The sequence below is a fragment of the Chionomys nivalis genome, chromosome 3, assembly GCF_950005125.1.
Source record: "Chionomys nivalis chromosome 3, mChiNiv1.1, whole genome shotgun sequence".
NCBI lineage: Eukaryota > Metazoa > Chordata > Mammalia > Rodentia > Cricetidae > Chionomys > Chionomys nivalis.
The window spans coordinates 105,270,829-105,286,467 of record NC_080088.1 but is presented as its reverse complement, the minus strand read 5'-3'; the positions used below and the strand labels follow the sequence as shown (position 1 = coordinate 105,286,467).

The following is a 15,639-nucleotide window of genomic DNA, read 5'->3' as shown; positions in this document are numbered from 1 at the left end:
GACGATGGGCTTCCATGGCAGCCCCGCAGGCTCGGAGCCAGGATGCAGAGACCTTCCCGGGGAAAAGAGCTGACACCACAGCCAGGAGGAAAGAACAAGCTCTTTGTGCTCCATCGGGGCCAAAGACTGAAGAATGAGCCAGCTATGGATTAAAGAACGAGCCAGGTAGACTGACCCATGCTTGAAATCCCCGTCCTTTGGAGGCTGAGGCAGGAGGATAGCCATGAGTTCCAAACCAACCTTGAGTGCACAGTGAGTTCACAACAGGCCTGAGCTAGAGTGAGACTCAATCAAGAAAGCAGGAGGGGGAGAGATTTTTTTTAAAGTATCTAATAGGGGCTCAGAGAATTTGGCTTAGTGGTTAAGAGTACTTCTTGCTCTTACAAAGGACCTGGGGTTCGATTCCCAGAACCCACATGGAGGCTCACCACTTTCTCAAGCTCTAGGTACACATGTGGTATACCAGAAATACACGCAGGCAAAGCACTCATATACATAAAATAAAGTAAGTCTAAGAAGGAAAAAAAAAGTGACTGATGAACCTCTCCTGGTGGCTGGGAAGGAAGGAAAGAGAGAGAGGTTCACTCTGCCAGGCATGGAGGCCAGGATGAGCTTCAGTACACTGCAGTCTTCAGCACTGTCCTGAGCACCAGTCACAGCCTGAGGCCGCTCTGCACACTACTCTCTAACACATCGCTCCAACTCTGTGTTTTCTCACCTGTAAAATGGGGACAGCGACACACCTGACTCTAGAGACAGATGCAGCAATGGGTTTGATTGGATTCGCATTCTAAACACAAAGACCAGGAAGTGGTGCTTCAGGCTGACTGCGGCCACGGCTGCACAATGGTTCTTGCTGGTTTCAATACCACAGTCACCATAGTTGGAAACAATCCAGACACTGCCAGGGACCATGAATGGGAAGCCACATCCCTCTTGAACTTCTCCCAGTGGGAAAGCTGACTTCAGACACTTTCCTTAAAGAAATGGAGTGGCAAGGATGGTGGCTCCTATAATCCCAGCACTTGGGAGGCTGAGGCAGGGGGTTCGCCACATGCCCCCAGACAGTCCGAGCTACACGGTGAAGTTCAAGCCAGACTAGGCTAGGATGAGATCCTTTATCAAAAAGAAATAAATAGAAGAGAGGAAGGGAGGCAGAGAAGGAGAAAGAAGACAGGGAGAGAGGAAGACGGGAAGGAGGAATGGCGGTGACGGTATAGGGGAACAAAGACAATAATGACGTCACCTTGTACCGTAGAAGCCTAGTGCTAGCAAACTGGATGGTGGTAACATGTCACACACCACAGGGAATCACCTGTGCCACCCACACAAAGCCACTGTCCCCCTGGAGCACCCCTCCCAACTCATTGTCCATGTATCCATTGCAGAACAAAAAGGATGGTCAGTAGGGGGCCAGCATTAGGGTCCTCTCTTTTGGATTGTTGATAGGGTTCAATGAGTTAATGACAGAATATTGCCCAGAAAGTCCCTGGCACCTATCAGGCACTTTTAAAGTATTGGTTGTACCATCACCAACACCATCATCATCACCATCATCATCATGACATCATCACCATCATCACCATCTTTACCATCATCATCATGACATCATCACCATCAATACCATCTTCACCATCATCATCATGACATCATCACCATCATCACCATCTTCACCATCAACTCCATCCCTGCAAAGTAGTGGGTGCCCTGTGCCTTGTTAAAGCCTGCTTAAAATGTTGGGAACGGGAGAGACTTATCTTTCCTATTTAGTAGCTGGATGCAAGATGACTGACAAGAGGCCACACCTTCATCTAAACCTGATAACAAACTCTAGCTAGCACTTGCTCACATTTTCATTTAGAAGTTGGGTTTTTTTAAAATCTTTTTAATTAGTCATTTTTAGGAAATAGAAGATTTTTATCCAAGTCTTACTTCCTGCTTTCTGTTTAAAACCAAATAGTGTAGCCCTTGCAAGCTAACACATTCTTCTGGTGCTAGGTCAAGGTCAGAAGTGTCCCCTTCAAGGTGGTCAGCTAAGGTAGCTTGGTCCCAGACACATACACCAATGCTCTTTCATTTGCTAGTCTGTATGTCTCCCTCTTGGCTCCCCCTCCATCACAGGATTTGAGCATGCACCCTGAGATTCTAAGAACAAAGTACCCAGAAAAGACCACAGTAATGTCCGAGAGTGGCTACTTGGACTGACTGCCCCAGCAACCAATCAGGAAACACTCAATGGGCGGGTCTCCTATAAGTTCCCTGAGTTTCCTGGCTGTTCAGCCCCTGAGAAATTTGCAGGCTACAATGAAAACTCAGAGGAGGGGTTTCCTCCCCTTCTGGTCTGTCCCCGGAGCTGAGTGGCAGCTCCCAGGTCATGCTTCTCAGAAGTCTGGAGGACCTGTTGACTCTATCCCCTCCTTCCCTCCTCACCATGCACCCCTCCAGGTCCACTATGCCTCCACCAGTCCTACAGGCGCCTCAGCCCTTAGAACATCTGGTGCCATTTGCATTCTTGACTTTGGCTCCTGGCATTTCTACACCCTTTCCTCCCAGGCCGTCATCCAACTCCTCTTCGACCTTCAAAACCCAACTGGGGTCCTGCCCCCTGCAGAAGTCTTTCTTCCTGGTCCTGCCTCCAGCTCTTCCCAAGCCTTGTTTCTCAACCCTCACAGTTTCTTCTTCCTCTAGTGCCAAATCCACACCCTGATTATTCTTTTCATGTAGAAATATTTTGATAAAGATCAATTCATGTTCTTCTAATATTTTATCAAATAATTTCACCTTCAAGGACACCAAATTATACTACAGTGAGGCAGACCACTAATATCATCCCCCTCTAAAGAGGAAATAAAAACACAAACAGGATAGACCACGTTCTGCTGGACACTGTGTGTCACTAGTACTTGTTATAAGGTTATCAGAACTGGGGTGTAACGGGAAGGGGGGTTCTGTCAGGAGGCCACAGAGATACTGTAAACAACCTGGGGACCTTTCCATCCTAAGGGCAGAAGTCTTGGGAGAGTGGAAGTTGGTACCTTGGGATTCGACGTCTTGTAACACACTGGGACATGTTCCTATACATCAAATTCTTGCTTGTCCCCAGGATATATTATATTGTTGAGGTCAGAGCCTTTTAAGAAACGGGCATTTCTTGATTTCTCCACAAATGAGAGTCAGTTTGCAGCTTCCCTAGGGGCCCGCGAAGGTGCCTCATGATCAACACTGCTCACAGAGGATATTCATTCGGTGGGCGCTTTAATAAACTGCCATGATTGAAATTCTTCCCTGCAACCCAGGGGTCCCCTGGGGGGATTTGCAATGATAGAATCAGGATTTCCTCCTGAAATTAATCTCTCTAGGACTCAAATGCCGCTTGGTTTGATGCCGTGAGATTGTCATCTGCCCTGGTCTCTGAGAAAGCTGGTGGCTCCATGCTGGTCACACATGCTACCCAGTGACCAGAAGATCAAGACACTAAACCTCCCGGGATGCACCTTAGTATTCCAGTTGCGTCCAGTACAGCAGTACAGCCCACCGGTTCCTATTCAGGAGACTGTGGCTGAATAAGAGGTTCTCACATGGGTGTAGGGTATGGCGATGGCTCAGTCAGTGAGAAGACCTGAGCTCGATCCCCAGAATGCACAGGAAGAGCCAGGCACAATGGCACGCAGGCGTGAATCTAATTGTTGGGAGAGGGAGACACGGAAGAACCCCGGGGATGGCTGACCAGCTAGTCTAGTTTGCTTGGCAAGTTATAGCCCAGTAAGAGACTGTCTCAAAATGCAAAACAAGTTAGGTGGCACCTAAAAAATGACACCCAAGGCTGTCCTTTGGACTCCATACTCACAGGTACACATGTGCACCTGCACACATGAACACACAGAGACACAAAGTGTCGCTTCTCCTACAAGGCTTCTTTGAAATCTCAGCTACAGGATGGGTCAGCTACAGGACAGTATACCAGTTGTGACGTATGGCTCCCAGCACATGGACCAGAGACTGAGACATGCACCAGCCGTGAGGCTTCCTCCCAGATACCCCACTTTCTGCTCAATGCTCCCTCCTGCCTGCCAGATTTCCTGAGAACTGAAGAGGACCCCAGGACACAGGAACTGTCATCTCTAAAGCTGGTAAGGCCACAGTGGTCTGAGGAAAGCCAGCCCCACTGGGAACGCCCTGGTGCTGGCACAATCGCTTCCTCCTGCATCAGCTTCTTGGCTCTCCCCACTAAGCCAGTCTCACTGGCATCCATCATGGAGAGACCCCAGTCCTCAGTGGCTGCCTCTGGGCTCTTTCGCAGGCTGCATCTACTGCCTGAGCTGAACGATGCCTCCTAGGAACCACAACTATTGCTCCAGAGCACCTGGGGTCTCCCCCAGTCATCCCACCACATGGTGAGTGTCCATCAAATTAAAAGCCCTGAGGCCACCCAGCTCCTCTCCTCCCTGTGGCACCCACCCAGTAAATCATTCACTATTTTTATGGGCTTAGCATTTTACCCGGCTCCTTCCGACCTTTAGTCCATCTGGAATTTATTTCAGTGTAAGATCCGGAGCTGGGATCCGACTGCAAATTATTTTTCAAGTTAGCATGACAGGTGCTTGAGCCCGGCTCTGTTTATATAATGATCCTGGGATTTGAAGCGAAAAAGAACTCCAGATAGCAAACCTCTATGTGCAGCACCAGTAACCAACCTGTGCTCTGCATGCTTGGGGACTCCAGGTTATTCCATGACCCTTGGTGTGGGGTCAGCCCTACCAATAGCCCCAGTAGCCTACTCCATCAGCGTGGAGGCTGAAGGAGAGGTTCAGCCAGCAGCAGGAGGAGAGAGACTTAGAGCCTGTTGAAGACTTAGACCCCCATCATCCCACGGCCCTGCCAAAGACTTAAGTCGGAGGACCCTTGGGCATAGCAGCCAAGCAAATGCTACCCAGCTAGTGAGTGCAGGAGGTAAAAGTCCAATATTCCAGAACCCCAGAACCTGGGTGCATGGCTTTATACTGCTCCCACAATTCTTCCTTCAGAGCTGGGGTCCAACTCAATGGTAGCTATTGTCTACCATTCAGAAGCTCTGTTTCATCACAGCACCACAAGAAAGAAAGGGGGAGGGAGAGAGAGAAGGGATGGGAACCAGGAAGAAAAAGAGGGAGGAAGGAAAGAAGGGAGAGAGGGAAAGAAGGAAGGAAAAGAGGGAGGGAGAAAAGGGTCACTTGTAGCTGTGTTAGGTAGACCACAGATGGGTACATTTTCTCTGATAGGAGGAATCGCCTGTCAATCCTCCAGTGCCCTTCCAACCGGACATCACTTCAGTCCTCACCTGCCTGAGCTTTCAGAGGAAGTACCATCACGACCAGTCCAGGGTAACACCCCTAGGCTACAGGCACAGAGTGACAGAACACTCATTGGACACCTGGCATATGCTCAGCACGGTCACCAACTGTCCCCCATTCGCTTCACTACCACCTGTGACTCGGGTCTAGTCCTCACTTCCCACCTAAAGGAGTAAACCCAGGCTACAGAGGCTCAGACACACAACTGCAGCCACAGCTACTACAGGCAAAGCAAGGATGCCATCCAGGTGTCCCTACCTCTATCCAGGACCCCCTTCCTTCTGTCTCTGGAGCCTCTGATGACTGAGGAGGGCAGGGGAGAGGGGAAACACACATGAGCTGTAGCTATTGCTTGACCCCTAGAGAAAGGAAGTTGGGGATGACAGAGTGGCCCCTGGAAGAGCAGTTCTCTACGAGAAAATTGATGCCCGAGTACTGTGTGTGGTTAAGATTTTTAAACACATGTAGAACCTCCTGAGTGGGAACTAGAGCTGAGGTGTAGCTCCGTGGAAGAACTCTTGCCTCGCTCTAACCAGGAGGGAGGCAGATGCCAAGTCTCTTGCTGAGGGACAAGGTGCACAATTACACACACACCCTTAGACATCCCCTTCTTTCCCCAAGACAGGCCTCCCTTCTCCCTCACCTTCCTCCATTCCTTGGACTCCACTACAAAATTAACTCTGGCAAGACTATCCACAGCCTCCCTTTCAAGTCCAGCCCCACCCATCAGGGGAAAGTATACGTATCTTTGGTTGGGAAAATCATTGAAACTCTTGCCTCAGGAAGGGCCACAGATATGTTTAGAAGCTCCTAGATTTTCACCTAGACAGGTCTGTAGACAAGTTCCCTGCATGTCCCCAAAGCACACTGCTAGTCTCCGTAACTTTGGGAGCCACCCTTCTGCCAGGAACCACTGAGAAATTGCAGCCTTGGTGGCACCTTGGGATTGGCTCACCTCACATGGTGGGAAGGACTCCAGTTTCGCCTTTACAAGTCAAACTGGCCCTGGCTGGCTGAGGTGTTTCATGGATGGCTTACAAGAAGGTCTCTATGGGAGAGAAATGGAAAGCCCAAAGCAAGAAGGGCCATGGTGGGAATGGACAGCAGATTCCTGAATCCCATAGGAGGGAATCAACTCCTGGGTCAGTAATCTATTCCACCCCTGCTTTCTCACCCCAGAGCAGTGGTTCTCAACCTGTGGGTCGCAGCCCCTTTGGGGTCAGACGACCCTTTCACAGGGGCTGCGTCTCCAATATCCTGCATATTAGATATTTACATTATGACTCATAACAGTAGCAAAATTATAGTTATGAGGTACAAATGAAAATGATTTTTATGGTTGGGGGTCACAACAACCTGAGGAACTGTATTAAAGGGTCTCAGCATTAGGGATGCTGGAAAGCACTGCTCTGGAGAGCTAAGCATTCGTGTGGAAATCTCACAGGCAGGGGTCCAGAGCACTGTGCTGCCAGCAGCCTGTCATGGTAGCTGAGTCCCTGCCCAGGGGAAGGTTTCTGCTAGTGGGGACATGTTTATAGGCGGACACTGCTGGGCATCAGGCCACAAGCTGTTCACACATGCACACCTGGGAGAATCTTGAGATGAGTGTCCCACAAGTGGGCAGGCTATGTATAATAACACAGAGGACTCGGCTTCTGCAAAACTACAGGCCTGCACGCTCCAGAGTAAGAGCAGATGCTGCGGCCACCTGCTGACGGGGCCAGAAATGCACACAACGGGTGGGAAGCAACCCTTGTTCAGTCTGAAGGTCCCCAGCTTTCGAGCCTGGTTCCAAGGTCATGTGCGTGTGTCAACACCTAAATTACATTCTTTAAATGCACACAGTTTTTTTCTTAACAAATATTTTCTACTGAGTGCCAGAATATCATCTCACTTGAAGAAAAGAATTTTTTTTTTTGAGATAGAGTCATACTGTGTAGCCCAGGCTGGCATCTAACTTTTGGAAACCTTCTTGCCTCAGCCTCCCAGGCATTGGGGTAGCAGCTATGAGCAGCACACCTGCTTTGAGGAAAGGCATTCAAAGGAGTGTTTGTAATGGCCAATCAGCTTGACCACATCTGTAAGCAACTAAAGCCCAGAAATCTGGGCACCCTTGTGAGGGATTTTCTTGACTGGATCATTTCAAGTGGGAAGACCCATCCTGTCTTGGGACCACACCTTCTGGTGGCCGACCACGTAAAAGGACTTGGAAGAAGGAAGCTTTTGCTTTTTGCCTGCCTGCCCTTACTTTCACTGGCAAGTTTGTCCAACTTGAGGCTGAGGCAGGCATTCCTTCACTGGAACCAGAACCTACTTCTTTGGACTCCAATGTAGAATGCAGACTGGCTGAGCCACCCAGCCTCATAGACGAAACAACTACAGAATTCTTGGTCTGTCAGTCAGGAAACAACTATTGGTGGACTAGCTGGGCCACAGCCTGCAAGCTACTCTACTGAATTCCCTTTTTAGTATAGATAGATTCATTCTATCAAGTTCTGTTCCTCTCGAGAACCCTAATACAGCGTTTTCATTCAAAATCATAGGGAGCTAATTTGTAGAAGAAGAAGAGGAGGAGGAGGAAGAAGAAGAAATATGAAAAGCAGTATTTGTAGAAGATTATAAGATGGACACTTATGACACCTGTGTGGCCAGACCTGGCTCCCTCTCTAACCCCTGAGCCCTGCCCACATCTCTACAAACAGAGCATCCCCACCAAATCACACCTGAGGGTTCTGCCCTTTTCCTGCCAGGACCACAGACAGAGACCTCTTCCTCAGAACCACACTGAATCACAATGGGAAAGGTCATAAGGGGTTAGAGTCTCAATGTCAAGGTAAATTCCCTGCAATTCAGGAAATGTAACTGGCGCCACCATCAAGATTGCTAGCAAGGCTAAGTCAGTGCAAGCCACCAGGGCTCCTGTCTGCAGAAATTAGACAAACTTCATTAGCTGGCTGCCAGCCTCCAGGTTAGGCCATCTCCGGACGGCCCAGACAGGGCCCTAGCAAAGGTCAGCCTGCTCGCTGGCCAGTATGTCTATCTCCTTTATTTCTTCCTGGATCGGCAGCTGTTAGGACACAGGATGTCCATTGTGCTTGAAAGCGAGCTATGGCCGCAGATTAAAAATTAATCTACTGCCTAGCCTGACTTCCAACTTGAGGCCTTAATTGAGTTTGTTGCGAGGGGGTAGTGCAGAGCTACTGTGGTTCGGCCCCGGCCAGGGCCTCAATGTTGGGCGAGAGGTTTGCGAGCTCTGTAATGCAATTAGCTCCCAGCACACAGGCTGCTTATCTCTAGAGCTGCTCCAAATCCACCCTGGCTCTCTGTGCACACGTCATGGAAACAGAGTTATTGATCTATGCACATCTTCAAAGGCTCGCTCCAGCAAGTCGAGGCTCAAAGAGAAAGATGGGAAAGATGGGGGAGCTGAGTCCACGGCTGAGAGAATGGCTCTTCAGAGATGCATATTCATTAATTAAATTAAACATCTAATTCAGCAGCGCCTGTGCATTTAGAATGCAAACGACCGTGGCCCAATTCCCTGGAGACGCTTATGGCTCTCCTCTTAAGTAAATGGTTATAACTCGAGAGGGGTTAAAGAGAGTGCTGTCTATTATACCCCGTTCCCTCTGGCCATGGAAGGTTTCCAGAGATTTCTTTATTTAATGAACATTTTACGTAGTGCCAATTTATAACAGGCACATGGCAGGCATTAACCCCTACGCTCACAAAGCATGCTGGATCAGGTATTCACTACGGTTCCTCTGCGGATGAGGAAACAGGGGCCCTCCTTCCCTCATGAAAACCTCGTCAGCCTTTGTCCTTTCAGCTCTGAAGCTCCACGGGACATTTCAGGGGACTAACTGGACTGGTGGTGTACCAGACCCACCCTCGGGAACCAGCTTGATAGGTCTTAGGACAGGAGAAATGGCTCAGCAGTTAAAAACATGCAGCGCTCTTGCAGAGGACTGAGCTCGGTTCCAAGCACTCACGTCCACACTGCCTGTAACTCGACTTTCGGGGGATCCGACACCCTCTTCTGGACTCCATGGGCAATTACACTCATGTGTTCATACCCACACAGAGACATGCACACATGTATATAATTTAAAATCAAACAAATCTCTAAGCAAGGAAACAAGCAAGCAAACAAGCATGCCTACATGATGTCTCAGCACCTGGAAGCCCATCACAGGGCGAAGCTACTACCTTGTACCTCTCAAGGGCAGTTTTTAAAAAAACAGCTTTATACACAAGCTCACTCTGATTGCCATTGTTTTTCAGTGCATTGGCCCTAGGGCAAAGACAGGGGACTGCCTGCCCTGAGAATACCCTGTTGCAGCTGGGACAGGAAGCGACAGGCAGGCCTCTGCCACCTGCAGTGTCTGGCACTGAAGACCCAAAACCCTCCCTTCAAGGAAGGCAGTTGCCCTGCTCCAATGAGGCTTGGAGAGAGGGGTGCAGTTTGCAAGACCCATGAGTGGCATGCATGTCCCAGTCTAGAACCACCTGGCAGAGCCTCGGACCCTCCAAGACAAATGGCCCTGCACTACTATGGACAAACAGTTTTAAGAAAATGTGGTGTTGAAATCAGGCTGTTGTTCAGGCCGCAGCACCGGCAGCAACCCTTCCCTTCTCACGGGCACCCACTGAGAAATTGTCGGTGTATCTTTAGCAATCACACTCCCCAGTGCCGGGGTCTCTCACGTGGGAAAGTGAGTTTATATCAAAGTAGGTATGGCGGTCACGCAACCTGCTCCCCACCCCTTCCCAGGCTCCTGCGTGGGAATCAGAGCACCTCACTGCAGGCACCTTCTATGAAACCCCTACCCTCAGAAAGGTAGAAGAGACTCCCACTTCATCACCAGGGCCCCATCTTTCTCCCCAGAGCCCCCACACCATGCTGCTATTTGTCCATCCAGAGTGCTGATAATTTTTCCAATCAACTACTTACCCCCCAAAACTCTGACTCAGTGTGCCTCTTGAACATGTGTATTGGTGACCTTTCAAACAGGAGTAGCTTAGCTGTCTCTGTTGCCTGGAGATACGGGCAGCTGTTAGGAAGACTTGCCAGGACAGATGGGTGGAGCTGCAGATTTTCTGGTCACTTTAGAACGATAAGGTGGGTACGTGGCGTGACTCTCCTAGGAGCCTCCCTGGTCCCTAGAGCAGTTTTGAAACTGCTGAGGTAACTGTTTCCACCCCAGGCTGTCTGTCCATGTCTAAGAAGCCCCTGTGTCCACCCCCTGCAGCCCTCAGGGAGCCCCACTCCACTCCCTCCGCCTGAATGCCACCAACACAAAGTCTTTAGAGACAGTAGGCTAAAATGTCACACGCGGTGTTAATTACCCTTTTTAAATGATGCATAAAGACAGCAGTGTCCTGAAGCTCAGGTCTACAGGCCTCTGAGTGAGAAGCTGATCAGGCCACGCAGCCTTCCATTTCTCAAAGCTACAGCTGAGGAAAAGGCAAGCTTCCCACTGAGATCTGCCTGTGATTCCCCTAACAGAGTCCCCAAGTCCACAGATGCCGGAAGGATGACAGCTGCCACTCTCACTTCTACAAGGAGGGCTAATGTGGCCACAGCTCAGCTAAAATGTGCCCCTCCTCCTCCTCATTTCCCACACAGCCTCTGAATTGCATACTTCTGCCCCAGAATGCAGGACCCTCTCCCTGGGTCACCCCGGAACCAGGCACATCCTGGCTACAGGCCTGGGATGCTGGCTACTCAGTAACCATGAATTCCACCCCCAATCCATATGAAGGAACTTGAAAGCCATAGCTGTCCTTAGAGCACCAGCAGGCTGCTTTCTGTATGTATGTGTGTATGTATGTATGTATGTAGGTATGTATGTATGTATGTGTATATGTATGTATGTGTGTATGTTTGTGCATGTGTGTATGTGTTTATGTATATGTATGTATGTATGTTTGTATATGTGTATGTATGAGAAAGCCATGGGGAGCAAGCCAGTAAGCAGTATCCTCCATGGCTGTGCATCAGCTCCTGCCTGCAGGTTCCTGTCCTGCTTGAGCTCCTGCCCTCACGGCTTTTGATGATGAACTGTTGTATGGAACTGTGAGCAGACTAAATCCTTTCCTCCCCACATTGCTTGGCACATTATCACAGCAACTGTAACCCTAACTAAGACAGCATCCTACAAGAACACACAGCTCCTGAATCCAAGAGACAGTGCCAGAGGCATGCTCACTCCTTTGGCTTGGGGATGGTCCAGTGAGAGTGCAGCCCGGTCCCCTCCCCAGCCCACAGAGGATGCCTGAGATGAGTTGCACCCCTTTGAAGTTAATCCTTGAGCAGCAGGACCCAAAGACAGACAGTGGTGAGGGAGCCATCCCACAGGACCACCCGGAAGGTCCCTGTGCTGACAGGGCTCTCTGGATTCTTAAGTCTTTTCTGGTACTTGCCCTTCTGAATTCTTCAATGAGTTCCCTTCATAAGACAGATAGCCAGGGGCTGGCAAGATGCTCAGCAGCAAAGAGAACTTGCTGCCCAGCATAACCACTTGAGATTGATCCCTGAGGTCTATATTATGAATGGAAAGAACAAACTCCCACAAGCTGTCCTCTGACCTCCACACAAAAGCCACAGTGCATACACACACACACACACACACACACACACACAAATTCAGTATTTTATAAGCAAATGAGAATAAGCTTTAGAGAAGAAGCAAAGAGGGAACTCCCATCCCCCACAGCACCCTGAGAAGTATGGCCTCCCTAGTTTGAAGGATGGTCTCAATGCTCTCACATCCTGGCTCCCCTGAGCTTCTGCATGGACCTGGGAGACAGGTTCTTTGACAGATGCCTATGAAGTCTGACACTATCCCCTGAGGGACAAGTGTGGAGACCACACAATGATGGCGCCTTTCCCCTGCCGGCCGACAGAAGGTGACAGTGTGCCAGGTCTGTATACAAAGTAGTCATTAAGGGGCTCTTTTTTTTGTTTGTTTGTTTTTGTTTTTGTTTTTGTTTTTGTTTTTTTGGTGCTCAGTAAATAAATTTAATAAGAGGGAAGGAAAGGAAGAAGAAATCTAGAAGGAGGCAATGAGGACCATGTGGGTTTCTGGCCTTTTCGGCGTTCCCACCCTTCCTGACTGTCCAAAGCATGCTGTGGGAGTCACTGGCTTGAAGGTTTTTTTAAATTAATTAATTTATTTATTTAATTATTAAAGATTTCTGCCTCTTCCCCGCCACCACCTCCCATTCCCCCCCTCCCCGAATCAAGTCTTCCTCCCTCCTCAGCCCAAAGAGCAAGCAGGTTTCCCTGCCCTGTGGGAGGTCCAAGGACCACCCACCTCCATCCAGGTCTAGTAAGGTGAGCATCCAAACTACCTAGGCTCCCACAAAGCCATTACGTGCAATAGGATCAAGAACCCATTGCCATTGTTCTTCAGTTCTCAGTAGTCCTCATTGTCCGTTATGTTCAGCGATACCGGTTTTGTCCCATGCTTTTTCAGACCCCGGCCAGCTGGCCTTGGTGAGTTCCCGATAGAACATCCCCATTGCCTCAGTGTGTGGGTGCACCCCTCGCGGTCCTGAGTTCCTTGCTCGTGCTCTCTCTCTTTCTGCTCCTCCTTTGGATCGTGAGACTTCAGTCCAGTGCTCCAATGTTGGTCTCTGTCTCTGTCTTCTTTCATTGCCTGATGAAGGTTAATATTCAGGAGGATGCTTATATATTTTTCTTTGGGTTCACCTTCTTATTTAGCTTCTCTAGAATCACGAATTATAGTCTCAATGTCCTTTATTTATGGCTAGAAACCAAATATGAGTGAGTACATCCCATGTTATATATAAAGAACTCAAGAAATTAGACTGTAAAAGGTTAATCAATCCAATTATTAAATGGGGCACTGAGCTGAACAGAGACTTTTCAACAGAAGAAGTTCAAATGGCCAAAAGACACAAGATCGTGCTCAACTTCCTTAGCAATCAGGGAAATGCAAATCAAGACAACATTAAGATACCATCTTACACCTGTCAGAATGGCTAAAATCAAAAACACCAATGATAGCCTCTGCTGGAGAGGTTGTGGAGAAAGGGGCACACTCATCCATTGCTGGTGGGAATGCAAACTTGTGCAACCACTTTGGAAAGCAGTGTGGTGGTTTCTCAGGAAAGTCGGGTTCAACCTACCTCTCGACCCAGCAATACCACTATTGGGAATATACCCAAGAGATGCCCTAACATACAACAAAAGTATATGCTCAACTATGTTCATAGCAGCATTGTTTGTAATAGCCAGAACCTGGAAACAACCTAGATGCCCTTCAATGGAAGAATGGATGAAGAAAGTATGGAATATATACATATTAGAGTACTACTCAGCAGTAAAAAACAATGACTTCTTGAATTTTGCATACAAATGGACAGAAATTGAAAACACTATCCTGAGTGAGTTAAGCCAGACCCAAAAAGAGGAACATGGGATGTACTCATTAAGGGGCTCTTAAAGCAAAGCCAGCCTGAAAGAGGAAGGAGCTCACTTCTCCCAGACAGTCTTTGGGCTCCTGGCTCAAGCCGTTCTGGAACCAGAGAACACCCACTTCAGTTAAAGAGGTCAATTAACTCCCAGGCCTACGGTTCTTACCTGTGGGACTTCTGAGCTGGTTTTCCACCAGTAGCCAGCTAAAGCCCCTAACGTTAGCAATGTCACTGGGTGTCGTGACTCCAGAAACCTAAATATGCAGCCACATCTGCAACCTCAGTCCTTTCTAGTCTACAGAACAAAGAAAAACGAGCCGGTCATCCGTGGTCCAGGATCTGCTTTGTCAAGAGCGAATGGGGAGCAAGCAGCAGCAAGATCTTTGGGGGCTGAGGTGTGGCTCAGTCAGTAGAGCACTTGCCTAGCACTAGATACTCAAAGCCCTGGATTCGATCCAGCACCACATAAAACCAGAGATGGTAGCATACATATGTAGTCCACGCACTTGGTGGTGAAGGCAGGAGAATCAGGTGTTCAAGGCCAGCCTGGGCTACCTGAGACCTTTCTCCAAGGCATAATAAGGCCTCTTGCCATGGGATTCTGCCAAATTCAGAGTCCTCACCACCATTCCTGCCAAACACATATTCTCTTCTCAGGATGTGTCCTGGTTAGTTTTATGTCAGTTTGACACAAGTTAAAGTCATCTGAAAGGAGGGGACCTCAATTAAGAAAATGCCTTCATAAGATCTGGCTGTAGGGTATTTTCTTAACTAGTGATTTTGATGGGGAAGGGCCCAGCCCATGGTAAGTGTTACCATCCCTGGGCTAGTAGTCCCTGGTTCTATAAGAAAACAGGCGAATTATTCATGATAGCCAGAACCTGGAAAGAACCTAGATGCCCTTCAACAGAAGAATGGATAAAGACAATGTGGTACATTTACACAATGGAGTACTACTCAGCAGTAAAAAAAAAATAATGACATCTTGAAATTTGCAGGCAAATGGATGAATCTAGAAATAACCATATAGAGTGAGGTAATCCAGACACAGAAAAACAAATATGATATGTACTCACTCATAAGTGACTTTTAGACATAAAACAAAGAAAAATCAGGCTACAGTCCACAACCCTGGACAACAAAGAGGACCCGAAGAGAGACATACATGGATCTACATAGGAAGGAGAAAAAGACAAGATCTCCTGAGTAAATTGGGAGTCTGGCAGTCGCAGGAGAGGATAGAAGGGGAGAGGGGAGAAAGGGAGATAAATAGAGAAAAATGTATAGCTCAAGAAAAACAATTTAAAAAAAAGAAAGAAAACAGGCTGAGCAAGCCAGTACAGCATCCTACATGGCCTCTGTATCAATTCCTGCCTCCAGGTTCCTGCCTGTTTGACTTCCTGTCCTGACTTCCTTCAGTGATGACCAGCAATATGGAAGTGTAAGCCAAATAAACTCCTTCCTCCCCAGCTTGCCTTTTGGTCATGGTGCTTCATCACAGCAATAGAAACCCTAACTACAATAGTATGTCTCCCTTCTTTCTTCCCTCTCCCTTCTACTCCTCACTGCCCTTGAGGCAAACCCAGAGCCATGAGCACCCCAGGCCTGCAGGCCAGACAACCTCACGCACACCCTGACAGGAAGTCACGAGCAACCCGTCTACCTGTGGCAGACACCCTCTCTGACATCGACACATCCATGCTGTCTTGTCTACTTAAGGAAAAGGAGTAAACAGACTCAGACTTGAAAAGGATAATTGCTTTATCCAGGAAGAATAATGACATAAAAAGCCACTTAAACTAGATGTTTCCGCCAAAACAACATTATGATCAGACCAGAATGTCTGGGGTTCTCACCAAACCAC

At 48.5% G+C, this 15,639-nt stretch overlaps 1 protein-coding gene across 8 annotated transcripts in view; it reads right to left on the bottom strand.

Annotated features, from left to right (window-relative positions):
• Rimbp2 (RIMS binding protein 2) overlaps window positions 1-15,639 on the bottom strand; it is a 194,644-nt gene that overhangs the window by 119,832 nt on the left and 59,173 nt on the right. The gene's annotated exons all lie outside the window — the stretch shown is intronic.